We start from the raw sequence: 15,682 nt of genomic DNA, 5'->3' as shown, positions 1-15,682 counted from the left end.
TGTGCAGGAAGGGGGTGGAGCACAGGAGGAGTGCGAGGTGTAAGAGGCGGCTCGGGGGGGTTGGGTTGCAGGAGGGGGTGTGGAGTGCAACAGGAGGCTTAGGGCAGGGGTTTGGGGTGCAGGAGGGGTGTGGCAGGGGACTCAGGGCAAGAGGTTGGAGTGCAGGGGGGTTCAGGGTGCAGCAGGGGACTCAGGGCATGGGGTTGGGGTGCAGGAGGGGTGCAGCAGGGGGTTGGGGTGTGGGTGCAGGAGGGGTTCAGAGTGCGGGCTCCAGCCCGGCGCCACTTACCTGGAGCGGCTCCAGGGTGGCAGCGGCGCGAGGCGGGGCTAAGACAGGTTCCCTGCCTGCCCTGGCCCCGCACCGCACCACTCCCGGAAGCAGCTGGCACTACACCCCTGCGGCCTCTGGGGGAGGGGGAGCAGAGGGCTCCGCGCTGCCCTTCCCTGCAGGTACCTCCCCCGAAGCTCCCATTAGCCGCGGTTCCCCGTTCCCAGCCAATGGGAGCTGTTGGGGCCGGTGCCTGGAGGTGAGGACAGTGCACAGAGCCCTCTGACCCCCCTCCCCCAGGAGCCGCAGAGACGTGGTGCCACTTCCAGCAGCGGTGCAGGACCCGCGGTGCCACGGGGGTGGCAGTCCCGCGGGCCAGATCCAGAGCCCTGACGGGCCGGATCCAGCCCACAGCTTCCCCAAGCTCCTGGCGGGAAAGTGGCGGGGGGGGAGGGAGGGCGAGAAGCCCAAGGGCAGCCAGGCTCCTGGCAGGAGCTGCTGGTGGAGCTGAGAGACCTGGCTCAGCTTCTCACACTGCCGCTTATGAGGACACACACCACCCACCCAGGGAGGGTAGTGTGGACATGCACCACCACAGTAATTACTGCTGTGTCTGTAAGCCAACCTAATATAGGTCGACTTAGGTTTGTAGTGTAGACATGCCCTCAAATACTTTTGCTCTACTCTGACAGTAGAATTATAGGATCCAAAGTCTAGCTAGGTGTTTTTATCCAGACTGGTTGCTCAAATGCAAAGTATGAACGGGCGCTTCAATAGCATCCCTCATACAAAGCACCACAGAGAGCCCCAGAATGGTCAGGTATGCAAATGATCAGCTCTGCTGTGGTTCTTGCAGCCAGAGCTGTGGTAGAGAGGGAAGAATTGTACACTACCCACCCTGAGGCAGTCACACCACTTCTGTGAACAGTGCTTTTGCACTTCTTTATAGAGGTGCAGCATGAGGATGACTGATGTTTGCACCCCAGTTTTCCACGACAACAGCCCCATTAACTGTCCTGCACAGTAAAGCACCCCAGAATGTCCACTGATCCCTGGCTTGTGTGGGTACCTTTGGAAATCAGACCGATTCTCTGCAGTGAACTGGTGCTGTGCAGAAGGAATGGATCTTGCCAACAGATGGGCCACTCTCCCAGGACCTGGTTGATGGGGAGCATCCTGCATTATACCTAAGCAGGAAACTCTTTCCCGCAGACAGAAGGAGTGCTAGATCCTGTAACACCATGTCCGAGTGGATCATCGCCAGCAGGCATTGAACCTGGGATCTCTGGATCTAAAGCCACAGGCCTCTATTGGCTGAGCAAAAAGACATCTCTGTGTTAGCCAAGAGCTCTGCAGATTCAGTGACCTCTTTACATGACTCAGAAGGGGACAGGGTGCCACGCTGAGTTGGTATAGGTTACACAGTAACATAGGTGGTCAAGGCCTTGAGGTACTTCCTGGAGCACCATTTACCTTGATCACCAACCATGGGCCTCTGGCTGTAAATGATGGAGACCAACCCCAGCTGACATGGTGGTATATGGCTCTGCAGCCCTATGCTTTCTCAGTGCACCATACAACAGGCACAACCCACAGGAGTACAGACTACGTTTCCCAGGATGAGGGAGGCTTGCTGATTGAAGACTGTCAGGGCCATCTTCCAGTGGGTGGGGAATATGTACATGCCATGGTAAATGCACTGCAGCCTGTGAAGGGTTACTATGTTGCTGCCTGTCACATGGCTTAGTGGAGAAGGGTATATAAGAAAGAGGAAGCTGAGTTAAAAGGGGTTATAGATGAGGGTGTATCCTCTTCCCCTACTTTCGGCAGTGAAAGCCTCTGGGGTTTGTTACCCTCATTTCATCTGAGTTTTTTGTCTGTGACCATTTTTTCTGGCCAGTGAACACTGCCCTGTGGCAAGTGCATTACAAAGGACTTGGGTGTGGAGTTTGATTCCCTTCTTTGATTTATCTGTTTGTTACAGGGGTGTGTGTGTGTTGGTGGGGGCAGTATCAGTGTTGTGAGTATATTTTTTGATATGGTGGAAAGACTTTTTTGAAGAAAGTTTTGAAACTTTTTAAAACCAGGTCCCAACTCCTGAACACGGCTGGGCAGGGAGCACGCTGCAGCCTGGCTGGCACTTGTGTCCTGCTCTGTGTTGTGCTGTGCATGCAGCATATCGACCATGTCTCTCTCCGCTGCTCCTTGTTCAGTGGGCAGCATGCCAGCCGGGCTCCGCTGTACTGTGCTCTGTGCCATGAGCACCGTGCCAGCTGGCTCCTGTTCTGTGTGCAGCACGCTGCTGGGCCCTCCTCTGCCACCGGCGGCTGGAACCAAGGCCGTGGCTCCTCGTGGTGTCGGGGACAGCTGGGCCTGGGAAGCAAGATGGATCCATCAGCTGAGGGCCAAGATCTCACCAGCAGGAAGGTGACGTGTCACATTCTGGGGCGCAGCGCAGAGCAGTGAGGGGTTGTCACTGCCTGCCCTGTAACTCTGGGAGCCTGAAATGCTCTGCTGCTGTAGCTCACAGACCGGACACCAGCAGACAGGCATGCCGGTCACACCCTGAGTGTCTGTGTGCTGTACTCCCTGAGATCAGCAACTCTGGCTCCAGCAGCCTGCCAATAGCACAAGGGCACCACAGGCTTGGTTACTACTCCAACACGCTCCCACTCCTGAATTTTCCCAGAACCGTGTGCCCTGAAGTGTCCAGCTCTCTTTTGGATCACTCAAAGAAATAATAAGGTTTGTTTGCTACTTTAAAGAGACAAAAGCCCATCACAGCTTATTAACTTAACTGGGATAAATACATCAACTCCCCCGACAGGCCTTGCTTAAACACATTTTAGTCTTAATTCCAGCATATATCCATAACTCTTAGTACACACCCTGTACATACATCACACAAGAATATTAATGATTGGTGAATTATTAGTTTTCCAATGATACATTACATGGCACGGATTAAATACAGATTATGACAGCAGTGAATTGGGGTACCCTGAGCTGGTCAGGACAGCTGAATTGCATTACCTGATACCAGTTACCCCCTTGCCCTCTGGCACTGGGATGCTCTTAAGGTGACAGTAAGGTAAGGAGTTGGGGGCTGGGGGGAGGGACATGCTCTGGGAGAGTCGGGCTAGTGATGGTGGAGGGAGGCAGGGGCCCCAGCAGAGTCAGAATCGAATTGCTGATACAAAATAACAGCAGGGACTAAGATCATGGGGAGGCCATGATACTATGCTGTGGTTCTCCATGCTAGATTCTTGCTCCTACCGCTCATGCTCCTGGCCCACCATGTTGACAGACCTTTGTCCTAGTAAAATGGAGCAGAGACGCCTTTAAATTCTACTGGTAGGGAAGAGTTCAAAAACCACTGTGGTGCTACGATTGGGATTAGAGACCAAGATAGTTATTAGCAGGTGTGGAGTTTTATCTCTACCTGCTTTAAAACTTTAGTTTTGTCCCCTCCCGAATGGATTCTCTCCCACTCCCCATTTCACTGATGGTGCAGAATGGGAAGTATTCGCCTTCTGTGTGGAGAGTTGGGGACCAGGGAGAAGTATGGAGGTGGGAAGGTGTTCCCCTTGCCTTCCCCTTAAGTCCCCCTCCCCCCCCAATATAAAGTTGCTTCAGGGAAGAGCAGGAACTGGTTCAGTTGCAAACACTGGCAGATCAGGGAGAGGGAAGTAGAGTGACACTCTCTAAGCACTCACAGCTGGTAATATAGCAGTCTGAGGTGCATGTGCACTACAGCCAGGAAACAGACCCAGGCTAATCAGCCTTTGGAATAAGAAAAGAGGTAAACATTACTGAAATAACATGGATTGATCACATCTATTCTACCAGGGAATCATAAAAAGGGGCCAAATATGTTGAAAAGATGTCAAAGTAAATTTGACTTTTAGATTTCAAGTTACATCCCTTATCACCTGAAGTATCCATCAGATCATCTTATTTTTCAGGACAGGTGAACTGGTTCTGATTCATAGGCTTGGAGGTGAAGTTATTGTATTGTATTGGGAGGGATTTAGCTTTAAATACAGCTTCCTTTCCTTGTACTTATTAGAACCATCATGTCAATTTGTGATGATGCCAACAGAAAAGAGAAAACTGTATGGCGCTTTGTGCCCTGTCAATCCACCGTTGTTTCTGAAGTACCGTATGTTATTTTAGTGAGTGACTTATTTTGTGAATGTGTCTTCCTAATTGCTGAGTAGTTCTTAGTATACGTTTTACTGCTTCAAATGTTGTATAGCGCTGGCTGAAATTAAAATACGGGTGTTTTGTTTGCTATATAAGCAGATTCCACTTGGAGGATCTTCACATAAGAACACTACAATTTAGCATCATTTTGTTAACTTGCTTTAAACCGTGCATTTGCATTTGGGGTTATCAGCAGAAATAATTAATAAGATTAGGTGCAATGTATAAACCGTATCTCCCTTGCCGTTTACTGTGACAGCCATAATAGAAAGCAGTGTTACAACACTGTCAATATTTCATTGAAATCTATTTTCATTTGGGATTTTTTTTTTTTTTTTGGCAAGCCTGACAAGGAAAATTAAACAGCAGCAGATTGGAGAGTCTTCATCCTTATTATAAATGATAAATCACAGGAAAATAGACAATAGCCAAATTTTACTTTTTAAAATGCCTAAAAATCCAAGATTTTTTAAGGGTCTAACTAGCCCCTGGACTTCTGGAAGGTTGTTTGTTTTTTAAATAGAAACATCCAGGGCCCCCAAAATACCCACTTCCCCCCTAATAATGGGACCCTAGAATCAGCCTTGATGTTGGTCTGTGCATAAAGTTGTGGCCCAGAACAAATTTACCATGGGACGGTGACATTTTCGGATGGCCTTCAATGCAGACAGGGAGCTAAGTCTAGATACGTGTGCTAGTGTAAGCAGCTGGTGCATAAAAGTATTTCATATCTAACTGGCCATCTGGTTTTTTTCAGGTTTTATCTCTTGGTAAATTTCGGTTTTAAAAAAATCAGGTGAAATAACAATAGCAATTTGAGAGGGGTTTTTTTCAGGCTAAAATTCTTTATTTTTCCCAGGAAATATTATCAGCTACATTAGGCCTCAGTGGTTATCATTTGTAGCCTATAGACTCCCAGACTGCAGATGGTATTTAGGGACGGAACAAGTTTGTTAAGCATCCTTTTATCTTAGAGTGAACAAACAAACTCATTGCTTAAAATGGGTATGAGATTAAGTCAAAAGGATAGTTTTGTAACCAATATATTGCCTAAGAGGAAACCAGTGCAACGAACAGGAGGCAAGAAGTGTATATAGAGATTCCTCAGAATTGTTAAACAAACACCCTAGGAAGTAGCTACAGATCCTTATCAGGGGAGGAAGCAAATAGAGTTACAATAGCTACAGAACACATTCCATGGCATACAGCAAACGTGCATTAGAGTGCATTTAGTTATTCAGTGAACAGAACAGCATAACAAGAAACTCACCTATGTTTTTACCATATGTGGCCATCTGATGTGAGAAGGATGTACCTTGGGATGCAAAGACAAGAGAAGCCCCAGAGTGCAGGAAAGACTTAATGGAGTCACAGCTATGGGACCTGGGAGAGGGTTACGTCTCACTGCTCCACGTTCTGCCACTGGCTTCCCATAGAATTTCAAATCAAGTTTCAGGTCGTGGTTCTTATCTTCAAGGTGCTCCATGGCCAGGGCCCAGGGTATCTAAAGGATGGACTGAAGCTCTGAGATTAAGACCGTGTTCAACAACGTCCCTCCTCTGGCACAAGAGAACTCTCAATAATAAGGGTAAAGCTCATGTGTTGGAGACAGAAGTTTCTCAGTGGCTGGTCTGAGACTAGGGAATAAACTCCTCCGGGAACTAAAGACCATCACAAACCTCACCACCTTCTGCTCTACGTACTGGGCACATTCCTTTGAACTCGCACATAGCAACATGCATATTAAAAAAAAAATCCTAAACCCCTTCCAAACAAGAGGCTGAGAGAACAGCCAACATGTGGCAGGTGTGCAGTCATGTTTCTTAATGCCCTACCGGAAGGCGCTCAGATACTACAGTGATGAACTTGGCATAAAAAGCTACATAGATCAGTATAGAATATTGGGATGGGGCCGGGGAGTGAACCATCTGACCACCTGCATGTGTGAGGGCATGATGGGAGGGGATAGAAGCAGCTGCCTCCACAACCAAGAAGCTCCTTCAGGTGAGGGTTCCCACACCATGGAGTCCCAAAATGGAGAAGCCTAGTGCATTTTCCAGGAGATGAGGGAGTGGGCCAGTTAGCTGCTCCCTGCGAAGATTTTGGACTATGGTAAATGTGGTGCTGAGAAGGGGACTTAACAAACCCTTTCTGAAATTCAAGAAGTGTTTGGTTTGTGGGATGGGCATCAAGCAGATTCTTAGTCCCTAATATTTTCACTGAAGGGCATGAGCTTCTTTACAAATATTATGGATGATTCTCAGAGGCATGGACAGTGTCTGGCAAAGGGAGGGGCCCGTTCCGCAGAATCAAGTCAAATGTTGTCTTTGTAGCAGACTGCAGCTCAGCCTGTCTTTACTTCAGATCACAGAGCTCAGCATTGGCAGTGCTCTTTCACCATCCCCAGCAGCCCTCAGCCCCCTTTCTGTGCTCCCTATGATTTCACTTCACTGGGGATTTCACTAACCAGAGGAATGCCACACGTTGAGCTGGAGGTGTAATTTCCAGCAGGAATAAACATACCTTGAATTGAGCTAGCACACTAACAAGAGAAGTGCAGCTCCAGCCTCACAACCTGCAGCAGGGGCTAGCCACTCGGGTACGATCCTGTCCGAGATTCTAGCTAAGTGCTGGGGCAGCGAGCCCCTCCCCCAGCCCTGACTGCACTTCTATTTTTAGCATGCTAGCTTGATCAGAGGTAGCATGGGTGTGTCTACTTGAGCTGGACGTTACACTGCCAGCTCAAAGTATAGACATATCCCAAGTTACAACCTGCCAATCTGCTCACCTGTAGCAGCTTTATCTTCAGGACCTGAGAGCAGGGCTTGAGGCAGGTATAGCTTTCACAGTCTGGAGGAGGGTGTGACCCTAGTATGACCTTGAGGCAGCCCTTCCTACAGCCAGAGGGCCTGACTCTCCTCTCACTTCTGCCAGTTGGACAGTGTAGCTCCACTGATTTCAGTGCAGTTACTCCTGATTTACATGGGTGTAAATGAAAGTAGGATCAGACTGATTTAGGGACTGTAAACCTCATGCACCAGAAACTCACACCCCCTGCTGCTTTCAAAGAGTTGCACAGGGCTTAATTTTTGGCAGGATATTCCCAGTAAAGGGGAGTCGGCCTGTTAAGATGTCAGGGATTTGGGCTCGAGGCTGCTCTAATTTACCAAAGGGGCTGAACTAGGTTTTATGCATGGCCAAGGACGGAGCCAACATCTATATGTCCAGATCTCTTTGTGTATTTTCTCCTTTCTCTCACTGCTCCCTGTTTGCTCATTTCACACCCTTTCCCCCATCACTTTCTCCTACCCCTGGGTTTTCTCTCACTACTTTCTTTTTTTACCCTTTCACTCTTTCCCTGTTTCCTTCCTTCCTCCTCTTATTCCCTTGGTTTACTTTAAGGGTCTGATCTTTCAAGGTGCTCAGCACTTCCTGCAAACTAGTGAACACCCCAGCTCTCCCTGCAAGCTCAGTGTGACAGGAGGAAGCTGTCAGCACCTTGCAGGATTGGGCCCTTAACAAGGAGCAGCCACTGTGATACAGTTGCTCTTCCTTTTTCTGCCAGCTTGGAAACCAGACCACTCACTTCCTCTTATTGAGGTTTCACTTGAAATCATGAGTCACGTACACACAAAGGAAACGGGGCTTTCCAAACTGCCTGTTCAGCACTAGGACAGGAAGCAGGGCTACATACATTCCGTGGCTGACACTCATTGGTGTGACAGAAAGAGACTGTGCTGTTAATGCCAGAAATACTCACCGAGGAAGCTAAACCAGCGAGGAGCCATGAGAATACTCATTCTTTCCCCCTTGCAGCTATATGATTTTCCATTTTAGAACCAGGCATTGAGCCTTGCTGGGCTAGGAATTGCTGCTTCTCTAGAGAAGCCTGGTACCTAATGAAGGCTCTGCTGCAAATGGATTCTCAGCAATGACACTCGCTGGGTTTGATTCAGAAGTGGGTGTGTTGTGCTTTCAGAAGTGACTTCTATAACGAAGAAAAATGTGGGGCTATGCAACCAGAATCAAGTGGATCTAGATTTGCTAGCAAGTCTTGAGAGAGGTTGCAGCGCCTAGCGTTGCTCTCTAGTTAGCCATTCCAGGGGCAGAGCTGAGTGGTTCTAGAGAGAACCCCACATCCATTCTTTCAGACTCAGAAGCACATGCTGCTCCATGGATGTGGAAGATCTTGCAGCACCCTTTCCACACAGCAGGCCTTGGATCCTGTTTCCATTTAAGTCAATGGCAAATATCCTCTGACTCTATTCGATGACAGCAGGGTTAGGTCCAAAGAAAATACTAAAAATGCTGACACTCAAACACAAGATGAAAGACAACAGACCTAGAGAAAACACAGTTTCTATTCTGGAACTGCCTGAATGGATTCCTATGCATACAGGGAGAATGGCTGAGATTCATTCCCTGTGTGGATGGGGGCTCGCCTGCACCAAGAGACAGCAAAACATTTAAGTCAGGATCAGCCAGGGAGATTTGAGAGCAGAGTTTCGCCCTAATTCTGCATTATTTCCAAAGGAGCTTAACAATAAACTGACAATTTCCAAAGACACTCACACAATAGAAGAAAACAAGATGGTGTGAAAGACTGTAATACTGACATAGAGAACCTAAAGATTTATTGGGATGCTGCAAACAACAACTCCAGCACACACAGGCAGGACTCAAACCTCCTACCACCACCCTGCGGCCCAGATCTGGTACAAGGACATACTAACAAAGAAAGAAAAGGAGTACTTGTGGCACCTTAGAGACTAACCAATTTATTTGAGCATAAGCTTTCGTGAGCTACAGCTCACTTCATCGGATGCTGTAGCTCACGAAAGCTTATGCTCAAATCAATTGGTTAGTCTCTAAGGTGCCACAAGTACTCCTTTTCTTTTTGCGAATACAGACTAACACGGCTGTTACTCTGAAAACTAACAAAGAAGCCAGTTTAACACTAAGGTAATGATACAGCACCCTCTGTTGGTGGAGGTTCTGCTTACACTGATCCTCACAAGATGGTGAGGAGCAACAGGGCCAGAGAACGGTTCTAATTCTCCACACCATTACCTCAATGGAGTTATGCTCGCCTAAAAGTGGTGTAATCAGAGGTGAAAGTGGGTCGGTACAGGCCGGTACAGCATACCGGTAAGAAGTGGCAACCGGTACCGGCCCCTGCACAGCCCAAGGACCTTCCTTAAAGCCCCCGACCCTGCTCCCCGGCAGGAGCGCTGGGCAAGCGGGGCAGGGCAAGCCCCCATGCCCCAACCCAGCTCGCAGGCAGGAGCGCCATGGGGGTGGGGTCTAGAGGGGGACTGCAAGCGGAAGGGGTGGGGGGGGCCCCCACTTACTCTGGCCCTGGGCCCCACAAACCCCTACTCTGCCTCTGACTGCATCTGTGCTACTCATGCCAATCAATAGCCCTTGCTCCTGCCGTTGCAGAATCACTCTAAGGTAGTTTGATGCTTTGTTCATTATAGCTAGAACCCAACTCCTATGGATGCCTCAGCTGCTATTTGAAATCCACTTTTTCCTGTTTGAGGGAGATAAATTTGGCAGTGTAGGGAGTGGAGCCTATGGAAATGTATAATGCTGGAAAGCTTTTCCAGTTGTGCTGTAGGATTTCCAACACATTAATCCCCCTCTTTGGACATCTTTAAGAGCAATTCAAAATAATCCTTTAATGTAAGTACTTTCATATCTAATAGTAACACAGAATATGGACACACAGACCTAAAATGCCTCCTGGAGGTATTCATCCCTCTCTGCTTTCATGTGCTACTACTTGATAATTAGCTTCAAGGACTCAGATAAGATGCTGGTGTATGACATTAAAATATGCTCAGTTGAATTTATTATAATTTCAGATAGTTTGCAGGCATCATGTTATATCGCAAATATAATGCAATGGACCCCTGACTAATTTGTTTATGTTTGCATAGTGCTTTGAAAACATAAATCAACATGGAAGGGCCAAGTACATAAACACACTCTCCCCTGATAGCCTAGCTTGACACTACCCAAATCATCAATAATAACTTAGGCCTTTACAATGTATGACGCACACCCAGAATGAGGAACATGAGAAAAACAGCTGTAGTGTAACATGAAATAATAGGTGGGGCTATTTCTTTACCCATAAAGTCTTTAGTGGCTGCAATATCCATCCGATGAAGTGAGCTGTAGCTCACGAAAGCTTATGCTCAAATAAATTGGTTAGTCTCTAAGGTGCCACAAGTCCTCCTTTTCTTTTTGTGAATACAGACTAACATGGCTGTTACTCTGAAATGTGTCAATATGTTGCACAGTATTGAAAACGAGGTCTTGTGTGGCATAGCAGGAAATCTGAGTCTCACTTGAGATCGATCTGTTATATTGGGGAACAGCTGTGAGGGATGGCCCTACCTCCCTTCCAAAAAGTACCCAAAGCTGTGGTTAAAATGTAGCAATGCCAAAAATAGATGCTTGGAATCTGTGGTTATAGTCAGAATGTAGACTATGTAAAATGGCACCTTCTTACTGAGTAGATCTGGGGCCACATTCCATGCTCCTGTCATGCAGCCAGCCATGGGAGGGTCACCCCAGGAAAAAGAAGGAAAGAATTAATATCTGGGTACAAAAAGAGATGTCGGAGAAGAGGTGAAACTACAGGGCTAAATTAATCCAGGGGCCCCAGCAGCAAAGAATCCTCTAAGGGGCAGTTTTTTGACAAAGCTGCTCCACTTCCCCTCTCCTGCTAAACATGAGTGGTGCTGGGCAGGGAGGGATCATATGTAGGCCAGCCAAGATGCACTGGTTCAGCCCATCCCCATAGCAGCTTTTCACAGTGGGGTTCCTAAACCCTGGATGTCATTTAAACCATCCACAAAGCAGCAACAAGGGAATATGTGGCTGGTGTTTTCTGAGGGCTTGTCTACATTACCTGCGGGATTGACGGGCAGTGATCGATCCAGTGGGGGTCGATTTATTGCATCTAGTCTAGACGTGATAAATCGACCGCCGAGCACTCTCCCCTCGACTCAGGTACTCCACCTGGGTGAGAGACACAGGCGGAGTCGACAGGAAAGCGTCAGCCATCCATTTACCGCAGTGAAGACACCACGGTAAGTAGATCTAGGTATGCTGACTTCAGCTATGTTATTCACATAGCTGAAGTTGCGTAACTTAGATCGATCGCTTCACCTCCCAGTGTAGACCAAGCCTGAGACACTGTCAAAAAATAAAATCCGATCAGAGAGCCGTGTAATTTTTTAGGCTAACGTACTATTGTTACTAGTGACACCTAAGATTCCTACAACTAAAGGAAGGACATTAGAGAAAAAATAGTCCCTCTCTTTATTTCAGTAGTGTATTTGACAGACCTTTGTGTATAGTCAGTTTCATTGTTTTCTCTATATATTTTGTTAGGCCCTGCTCCAGAAAATACTTAAGCAATATGTAGCTTTACTCATCGCCAGAGTAGTCCTATTGACTTCAACTATTTACTTGCTGGATTTGTTCCAATGCCCCAAACTGTAAAATATTTGCAAGATTGAGGTCTTCGTTTCTCCTGCTGTTTGTGTGGCTTTTTAAACCGCAACAGCGAGAGAAAAACAGGTTAAAAAATTAGAAAAATGTGGTTTCAAAACCACAACAATTGGTAGGGTTGCTCATAGTCAGGTAACTGAAATTACTTTAAACTAATTGTTTTTTTATGGACTAGATTTCAAGTTGATTGTGTCTCTTTCCACTAATCACAGTGCTCTAAAGACTTCTCCTGCATTTACTTTTACCAAGCAGATTGTTCACAGAATGTTTTCTTGGCCTAACTAATGAAACAAGCATCAAGTATTTAAATTAATCATTCTAAAAAGACTTTAAAGAATTTCCCTCCTTTCAGTTGTTACCTTTCTTTCCAGGGTTTTTGTGATGCATTTTACATCATGGGGCTTGGTCTACACTGGCACTTTGCAGCGCTGCAACTTTCTCACTCAGGGGTGTGAAAAAACACACCCCTGAGCGCAGCAAGTTTCAGTGCTGTAAACCGCCAGTGTAGACAGTGCACCAGCGCTGGGAGCCATGCTCCCAGCACTGGGAGCTACGCCCCTCATGGAGGTGGGTTTTTTTAGAGCGCTGGGAGACCATACAAGCCACGTTAAAGCACTGCCACAGTGTAGACTAGCCTTAACTCATTCAGAGGAGAGGGTTGAAGACCATCAATAAGGGCTAGTCTACGCTGGCAACATTAAAGCGCTGCTGCAAGAATGCTCTGTGGGCTGGGATATAAATTCAGGACTTCATGCTCGTCTCAATCCTTACCAGATTTCTCAGTCATGTCACTGGGAGGTTTGCACAGGGATTAATAGGTGAATACAGCCATTATGTAGTGACTACTCTTTTATTTATTATTTATTCAGTCTCTTATTGTCATGCTTAATACTCTGTGTAAACATAGGCCTCTGCTATTTCTGCCTTTTGTTTCTCTTCCTTCCCCATCTTCCTTTCTCTCCTTTTTCTATCTTCGTGAATCTCTTCAGGCCTTCCCTTTATATTTGCTTCCCTGCAGCAACTTCCAATTCCCACCCCTGTGCCTGTTCCATTCCCCAAAATGATCAGAAATGATACTGGTAATAATGAAGTGTCCTCACTGTCCTTTAGAGTTGCCTCAAGACTGAGTTCAAGAGGGTAAGGGTGGTTTACCCCTCTGAATCACTGCTTCAGGTGGTCTGGACTCCAGCAGACACCATGACATTAGTGTGCATGTTCTCCATGCTTGATAGAGTCACCCTGCAGCCCTAGGGGCCTAGAAAGGTGCTTTTCTTTTTTATAAGAAAGCTTCTGCACAAGCTGAGTTCCAGTGTAGCCACATGTAGTGCTAAAACCTTGTGTACTGGTTGCCCCTTCAGAGCCACACTTGTAACCACAGCTGTGCCAGAATCCAATTACCTGCGGCCTGTCCTCCCTCTCTGTCCTTCTGGAGTATTGTGACTCACTCACTAATCATTTCATCTGAATGAACACCCACCTCACTATTTTCTGGACCAGTATGTATGTACTTTTAAAAACATCTCAATTTTTACATTTCTAAAGAGTTGTAAAGCATTCTGCTATCTCTAAAACCATCCATTCACTTATCCCAAGTCACAGTTGCTGTAATGCTGTGTGCCTCAGATGTGAGGGAAAGGACAGGGACATGGACAGTGTATTGTTACTATGCTTCCGGCATGCACAAAAGAAAAAAACAAGGACATCAATTTTCTCTTCCAAACAGCAATGCAGATCCGTACTGAATACACAAATCTCATGGCCATCTTTGGAAAGAAAAAACTCAGAATGAAAACTGTCAACAGGAGGAATTAGAGCACAGGATTAGGAGACAGGACATGACAGTTGGTCTCTGTTTGGGATTATGTCACTGATTTACTCTCTGCCTCAGTTTACCCATCTGTGAAATAAGGATACTGATTCATAAACTTTTTTTAAAGCATGCTGGCACCTCTGGATGAAAAATGCTACATAACTGCAAAGCAATATTTCTGCATTGCCATCGTTTGCTAAACACTTCCTGTAGGATTGGACAGTCCTCAGTTTCCATACAGCCTGTCTCTCCTTATTCAGCATGTCTCCACGATTTTGAAATGTGTATCCACACTGCAGTATGGATAAATCAGATTGGAGAGAAGGCGTGTTAAATGCTTCATATCTATAAAGGACAAATTCCTTGCCTAAGGAAGTAGTCATTTATTTCTTAAATTCCTGACTGGGTGTGTGCGAGACACAAAGCCTCAGCAGGGTTTCAAAGACCCAGGCGAAGAGTGTAATTGCCACAGAGTGAGCAAACAACAATGCGGATCGCCCAGGGCCCTGAGGCGGTGTGATACAGTGGAGAGAGGAGGGAATTTCCTGACTTTCCCTGCAAGTGACCGGCGCTGCCGGAAAGCTGCACAGAAGCCGCTAATGGCCCGGGGGTGGCTGGCTGAGACACGCGTACCCCGCAGGGCTCGGTATTTCCCCGCCTGCCGGTAACGAGCTGCAGCGGGGCCCGCACTGTGCGAGCAGCTCTCGGGGCAGGGGAGTTTCCCCGCAGTACCCGGGGCTGTCGCCACCGGCAGCGGAGTGTCGCTTGGAGTCCCCCCCTCCGGCTGCTCCGCTCCCCCAGACCATTGCGCGCTCCTGGCCCTGCGCCCCATTGTCTTGCCGGGCCCCGTTCTCCCCCCGTGGGCCCCGTTCTGTTGCCTTGGCGCCCCCTGCTTCTCCCTTCCCTGGGGCTCCCCGCTCCCCGCAGGAGCACTTCCAGCGCTGCCCCGCGCCCAGCCGGCGCCAGCTCCCAGCATCGCTCAGCGCTGGCGCGGCTCTCCCAGCCGGGGCGCCTCTTATTATCCCTCGCGCAGAGCATTTATCCACGCAAGTCTCTGTGGCGCAATCGGTTAGCGCGTTCGGCTGTTAACCGAAAGGTTGGTGGTTCGAGCCCACCCAGGGACGACACGTGTTTTACTCCCGGGGGGGGGGGGTGCTGAGACGATGGAATCGGGGGTCGGACCCTGCGCAGCGGGTTGCAAGGGCCGGGGGCTTCTGCTCCCGCCGGGACACTTTTTACTGCAGAGGCTGGGATTGCAGCCAAGTGCTCTGGGGGCCCGCAGAGCACAGGCCGGACATTGCCCCGCTGCCGGCGGCCTCTCTCCTGCGCTCCCCGCACGCGTCGCCCTGGCTCCGGGCCGCGGGGGCCGCGCGATCAGTGCGCAGCTGGGGCAGGCCCCGGGTGCAAACCCGAACCGCGGCCCCCCCCCCGCCTCGCGCCTCGGCCCTCGCGCGCCCCCTGAGCAGCCGCGGGGCAGAGTTCGCTTAACAGCCAAAGCTGCCGGTGCGGCTCGCCACGCGGCCCGCGCCCGCTCGCTGGTCACGCGCCACCCGCACGGGCGCGGCGGGGCCGCTCGGGGAGCAGGAAGGCCATAGATGCGGCCATTGCGTTAGGTGTGAAGCTGGAGAAGCTATTCCTGGCACCCCGCAAACTCTGTGGCAAAGGAAAAGAAGCCCCGGGACACCACGTAGCTTCTGCATCCGGCACGGAACGAACCTAGACGCCGCACGGTGAATAATAGACACCCAATCCTGTGTAACCTATAATAGAGACCACCCGACTAATAAAAACAAGTCGGGTTTCCGTAGTGTAGTGGTTATCACGTTCGCCTAACACGCGAAAGGTCCCCGGTTCGAAACCGGGCGGAAACA

General features: G+C 48.6%; 2 non-coding genes across 2 annotated transcripts; both read left to right on the top strand.

Annotated features, from left to right (window-relative positions):
- Positions 1-14,861: 14,861 nt before the first annotated feature.
- On the top strand, positions 14,862-14,935 carry TRNAN-GUU. The gene has a single exon. It is a non-coding gene; the product is annotated as a tRNA-Asn (tRNA).
- A 674-nt stretch (positions 14,936-15,609) lies between these two features.
- Positions 15,610-15,682, top strand: TRNAV-AAC. Its single transcript has one exon. It is a non-coding gene; the product is annotated as a tRNA-Val (tRNA).

This window comes from Chelonia mydas, chromosome 1, assembly GCF_015237465.2.
Source record: "Chelonia mydas isolate rCheMyd1 chromosome 1, rCheMyd1.pri.v2, whole genome shotgun sequence".
In the NCBI taxonomy this organism is placed as follows: domain Eukaryota; kingdom Metazoa; phylum Chordata; order Testudines; family Cheloniidae; genus Chelonia; species Chelonia mydas.
Note: the sequence above shows the minus strand (reverse complement) of the source record. Positions and strands in the feature narration are given on the sequence as shown.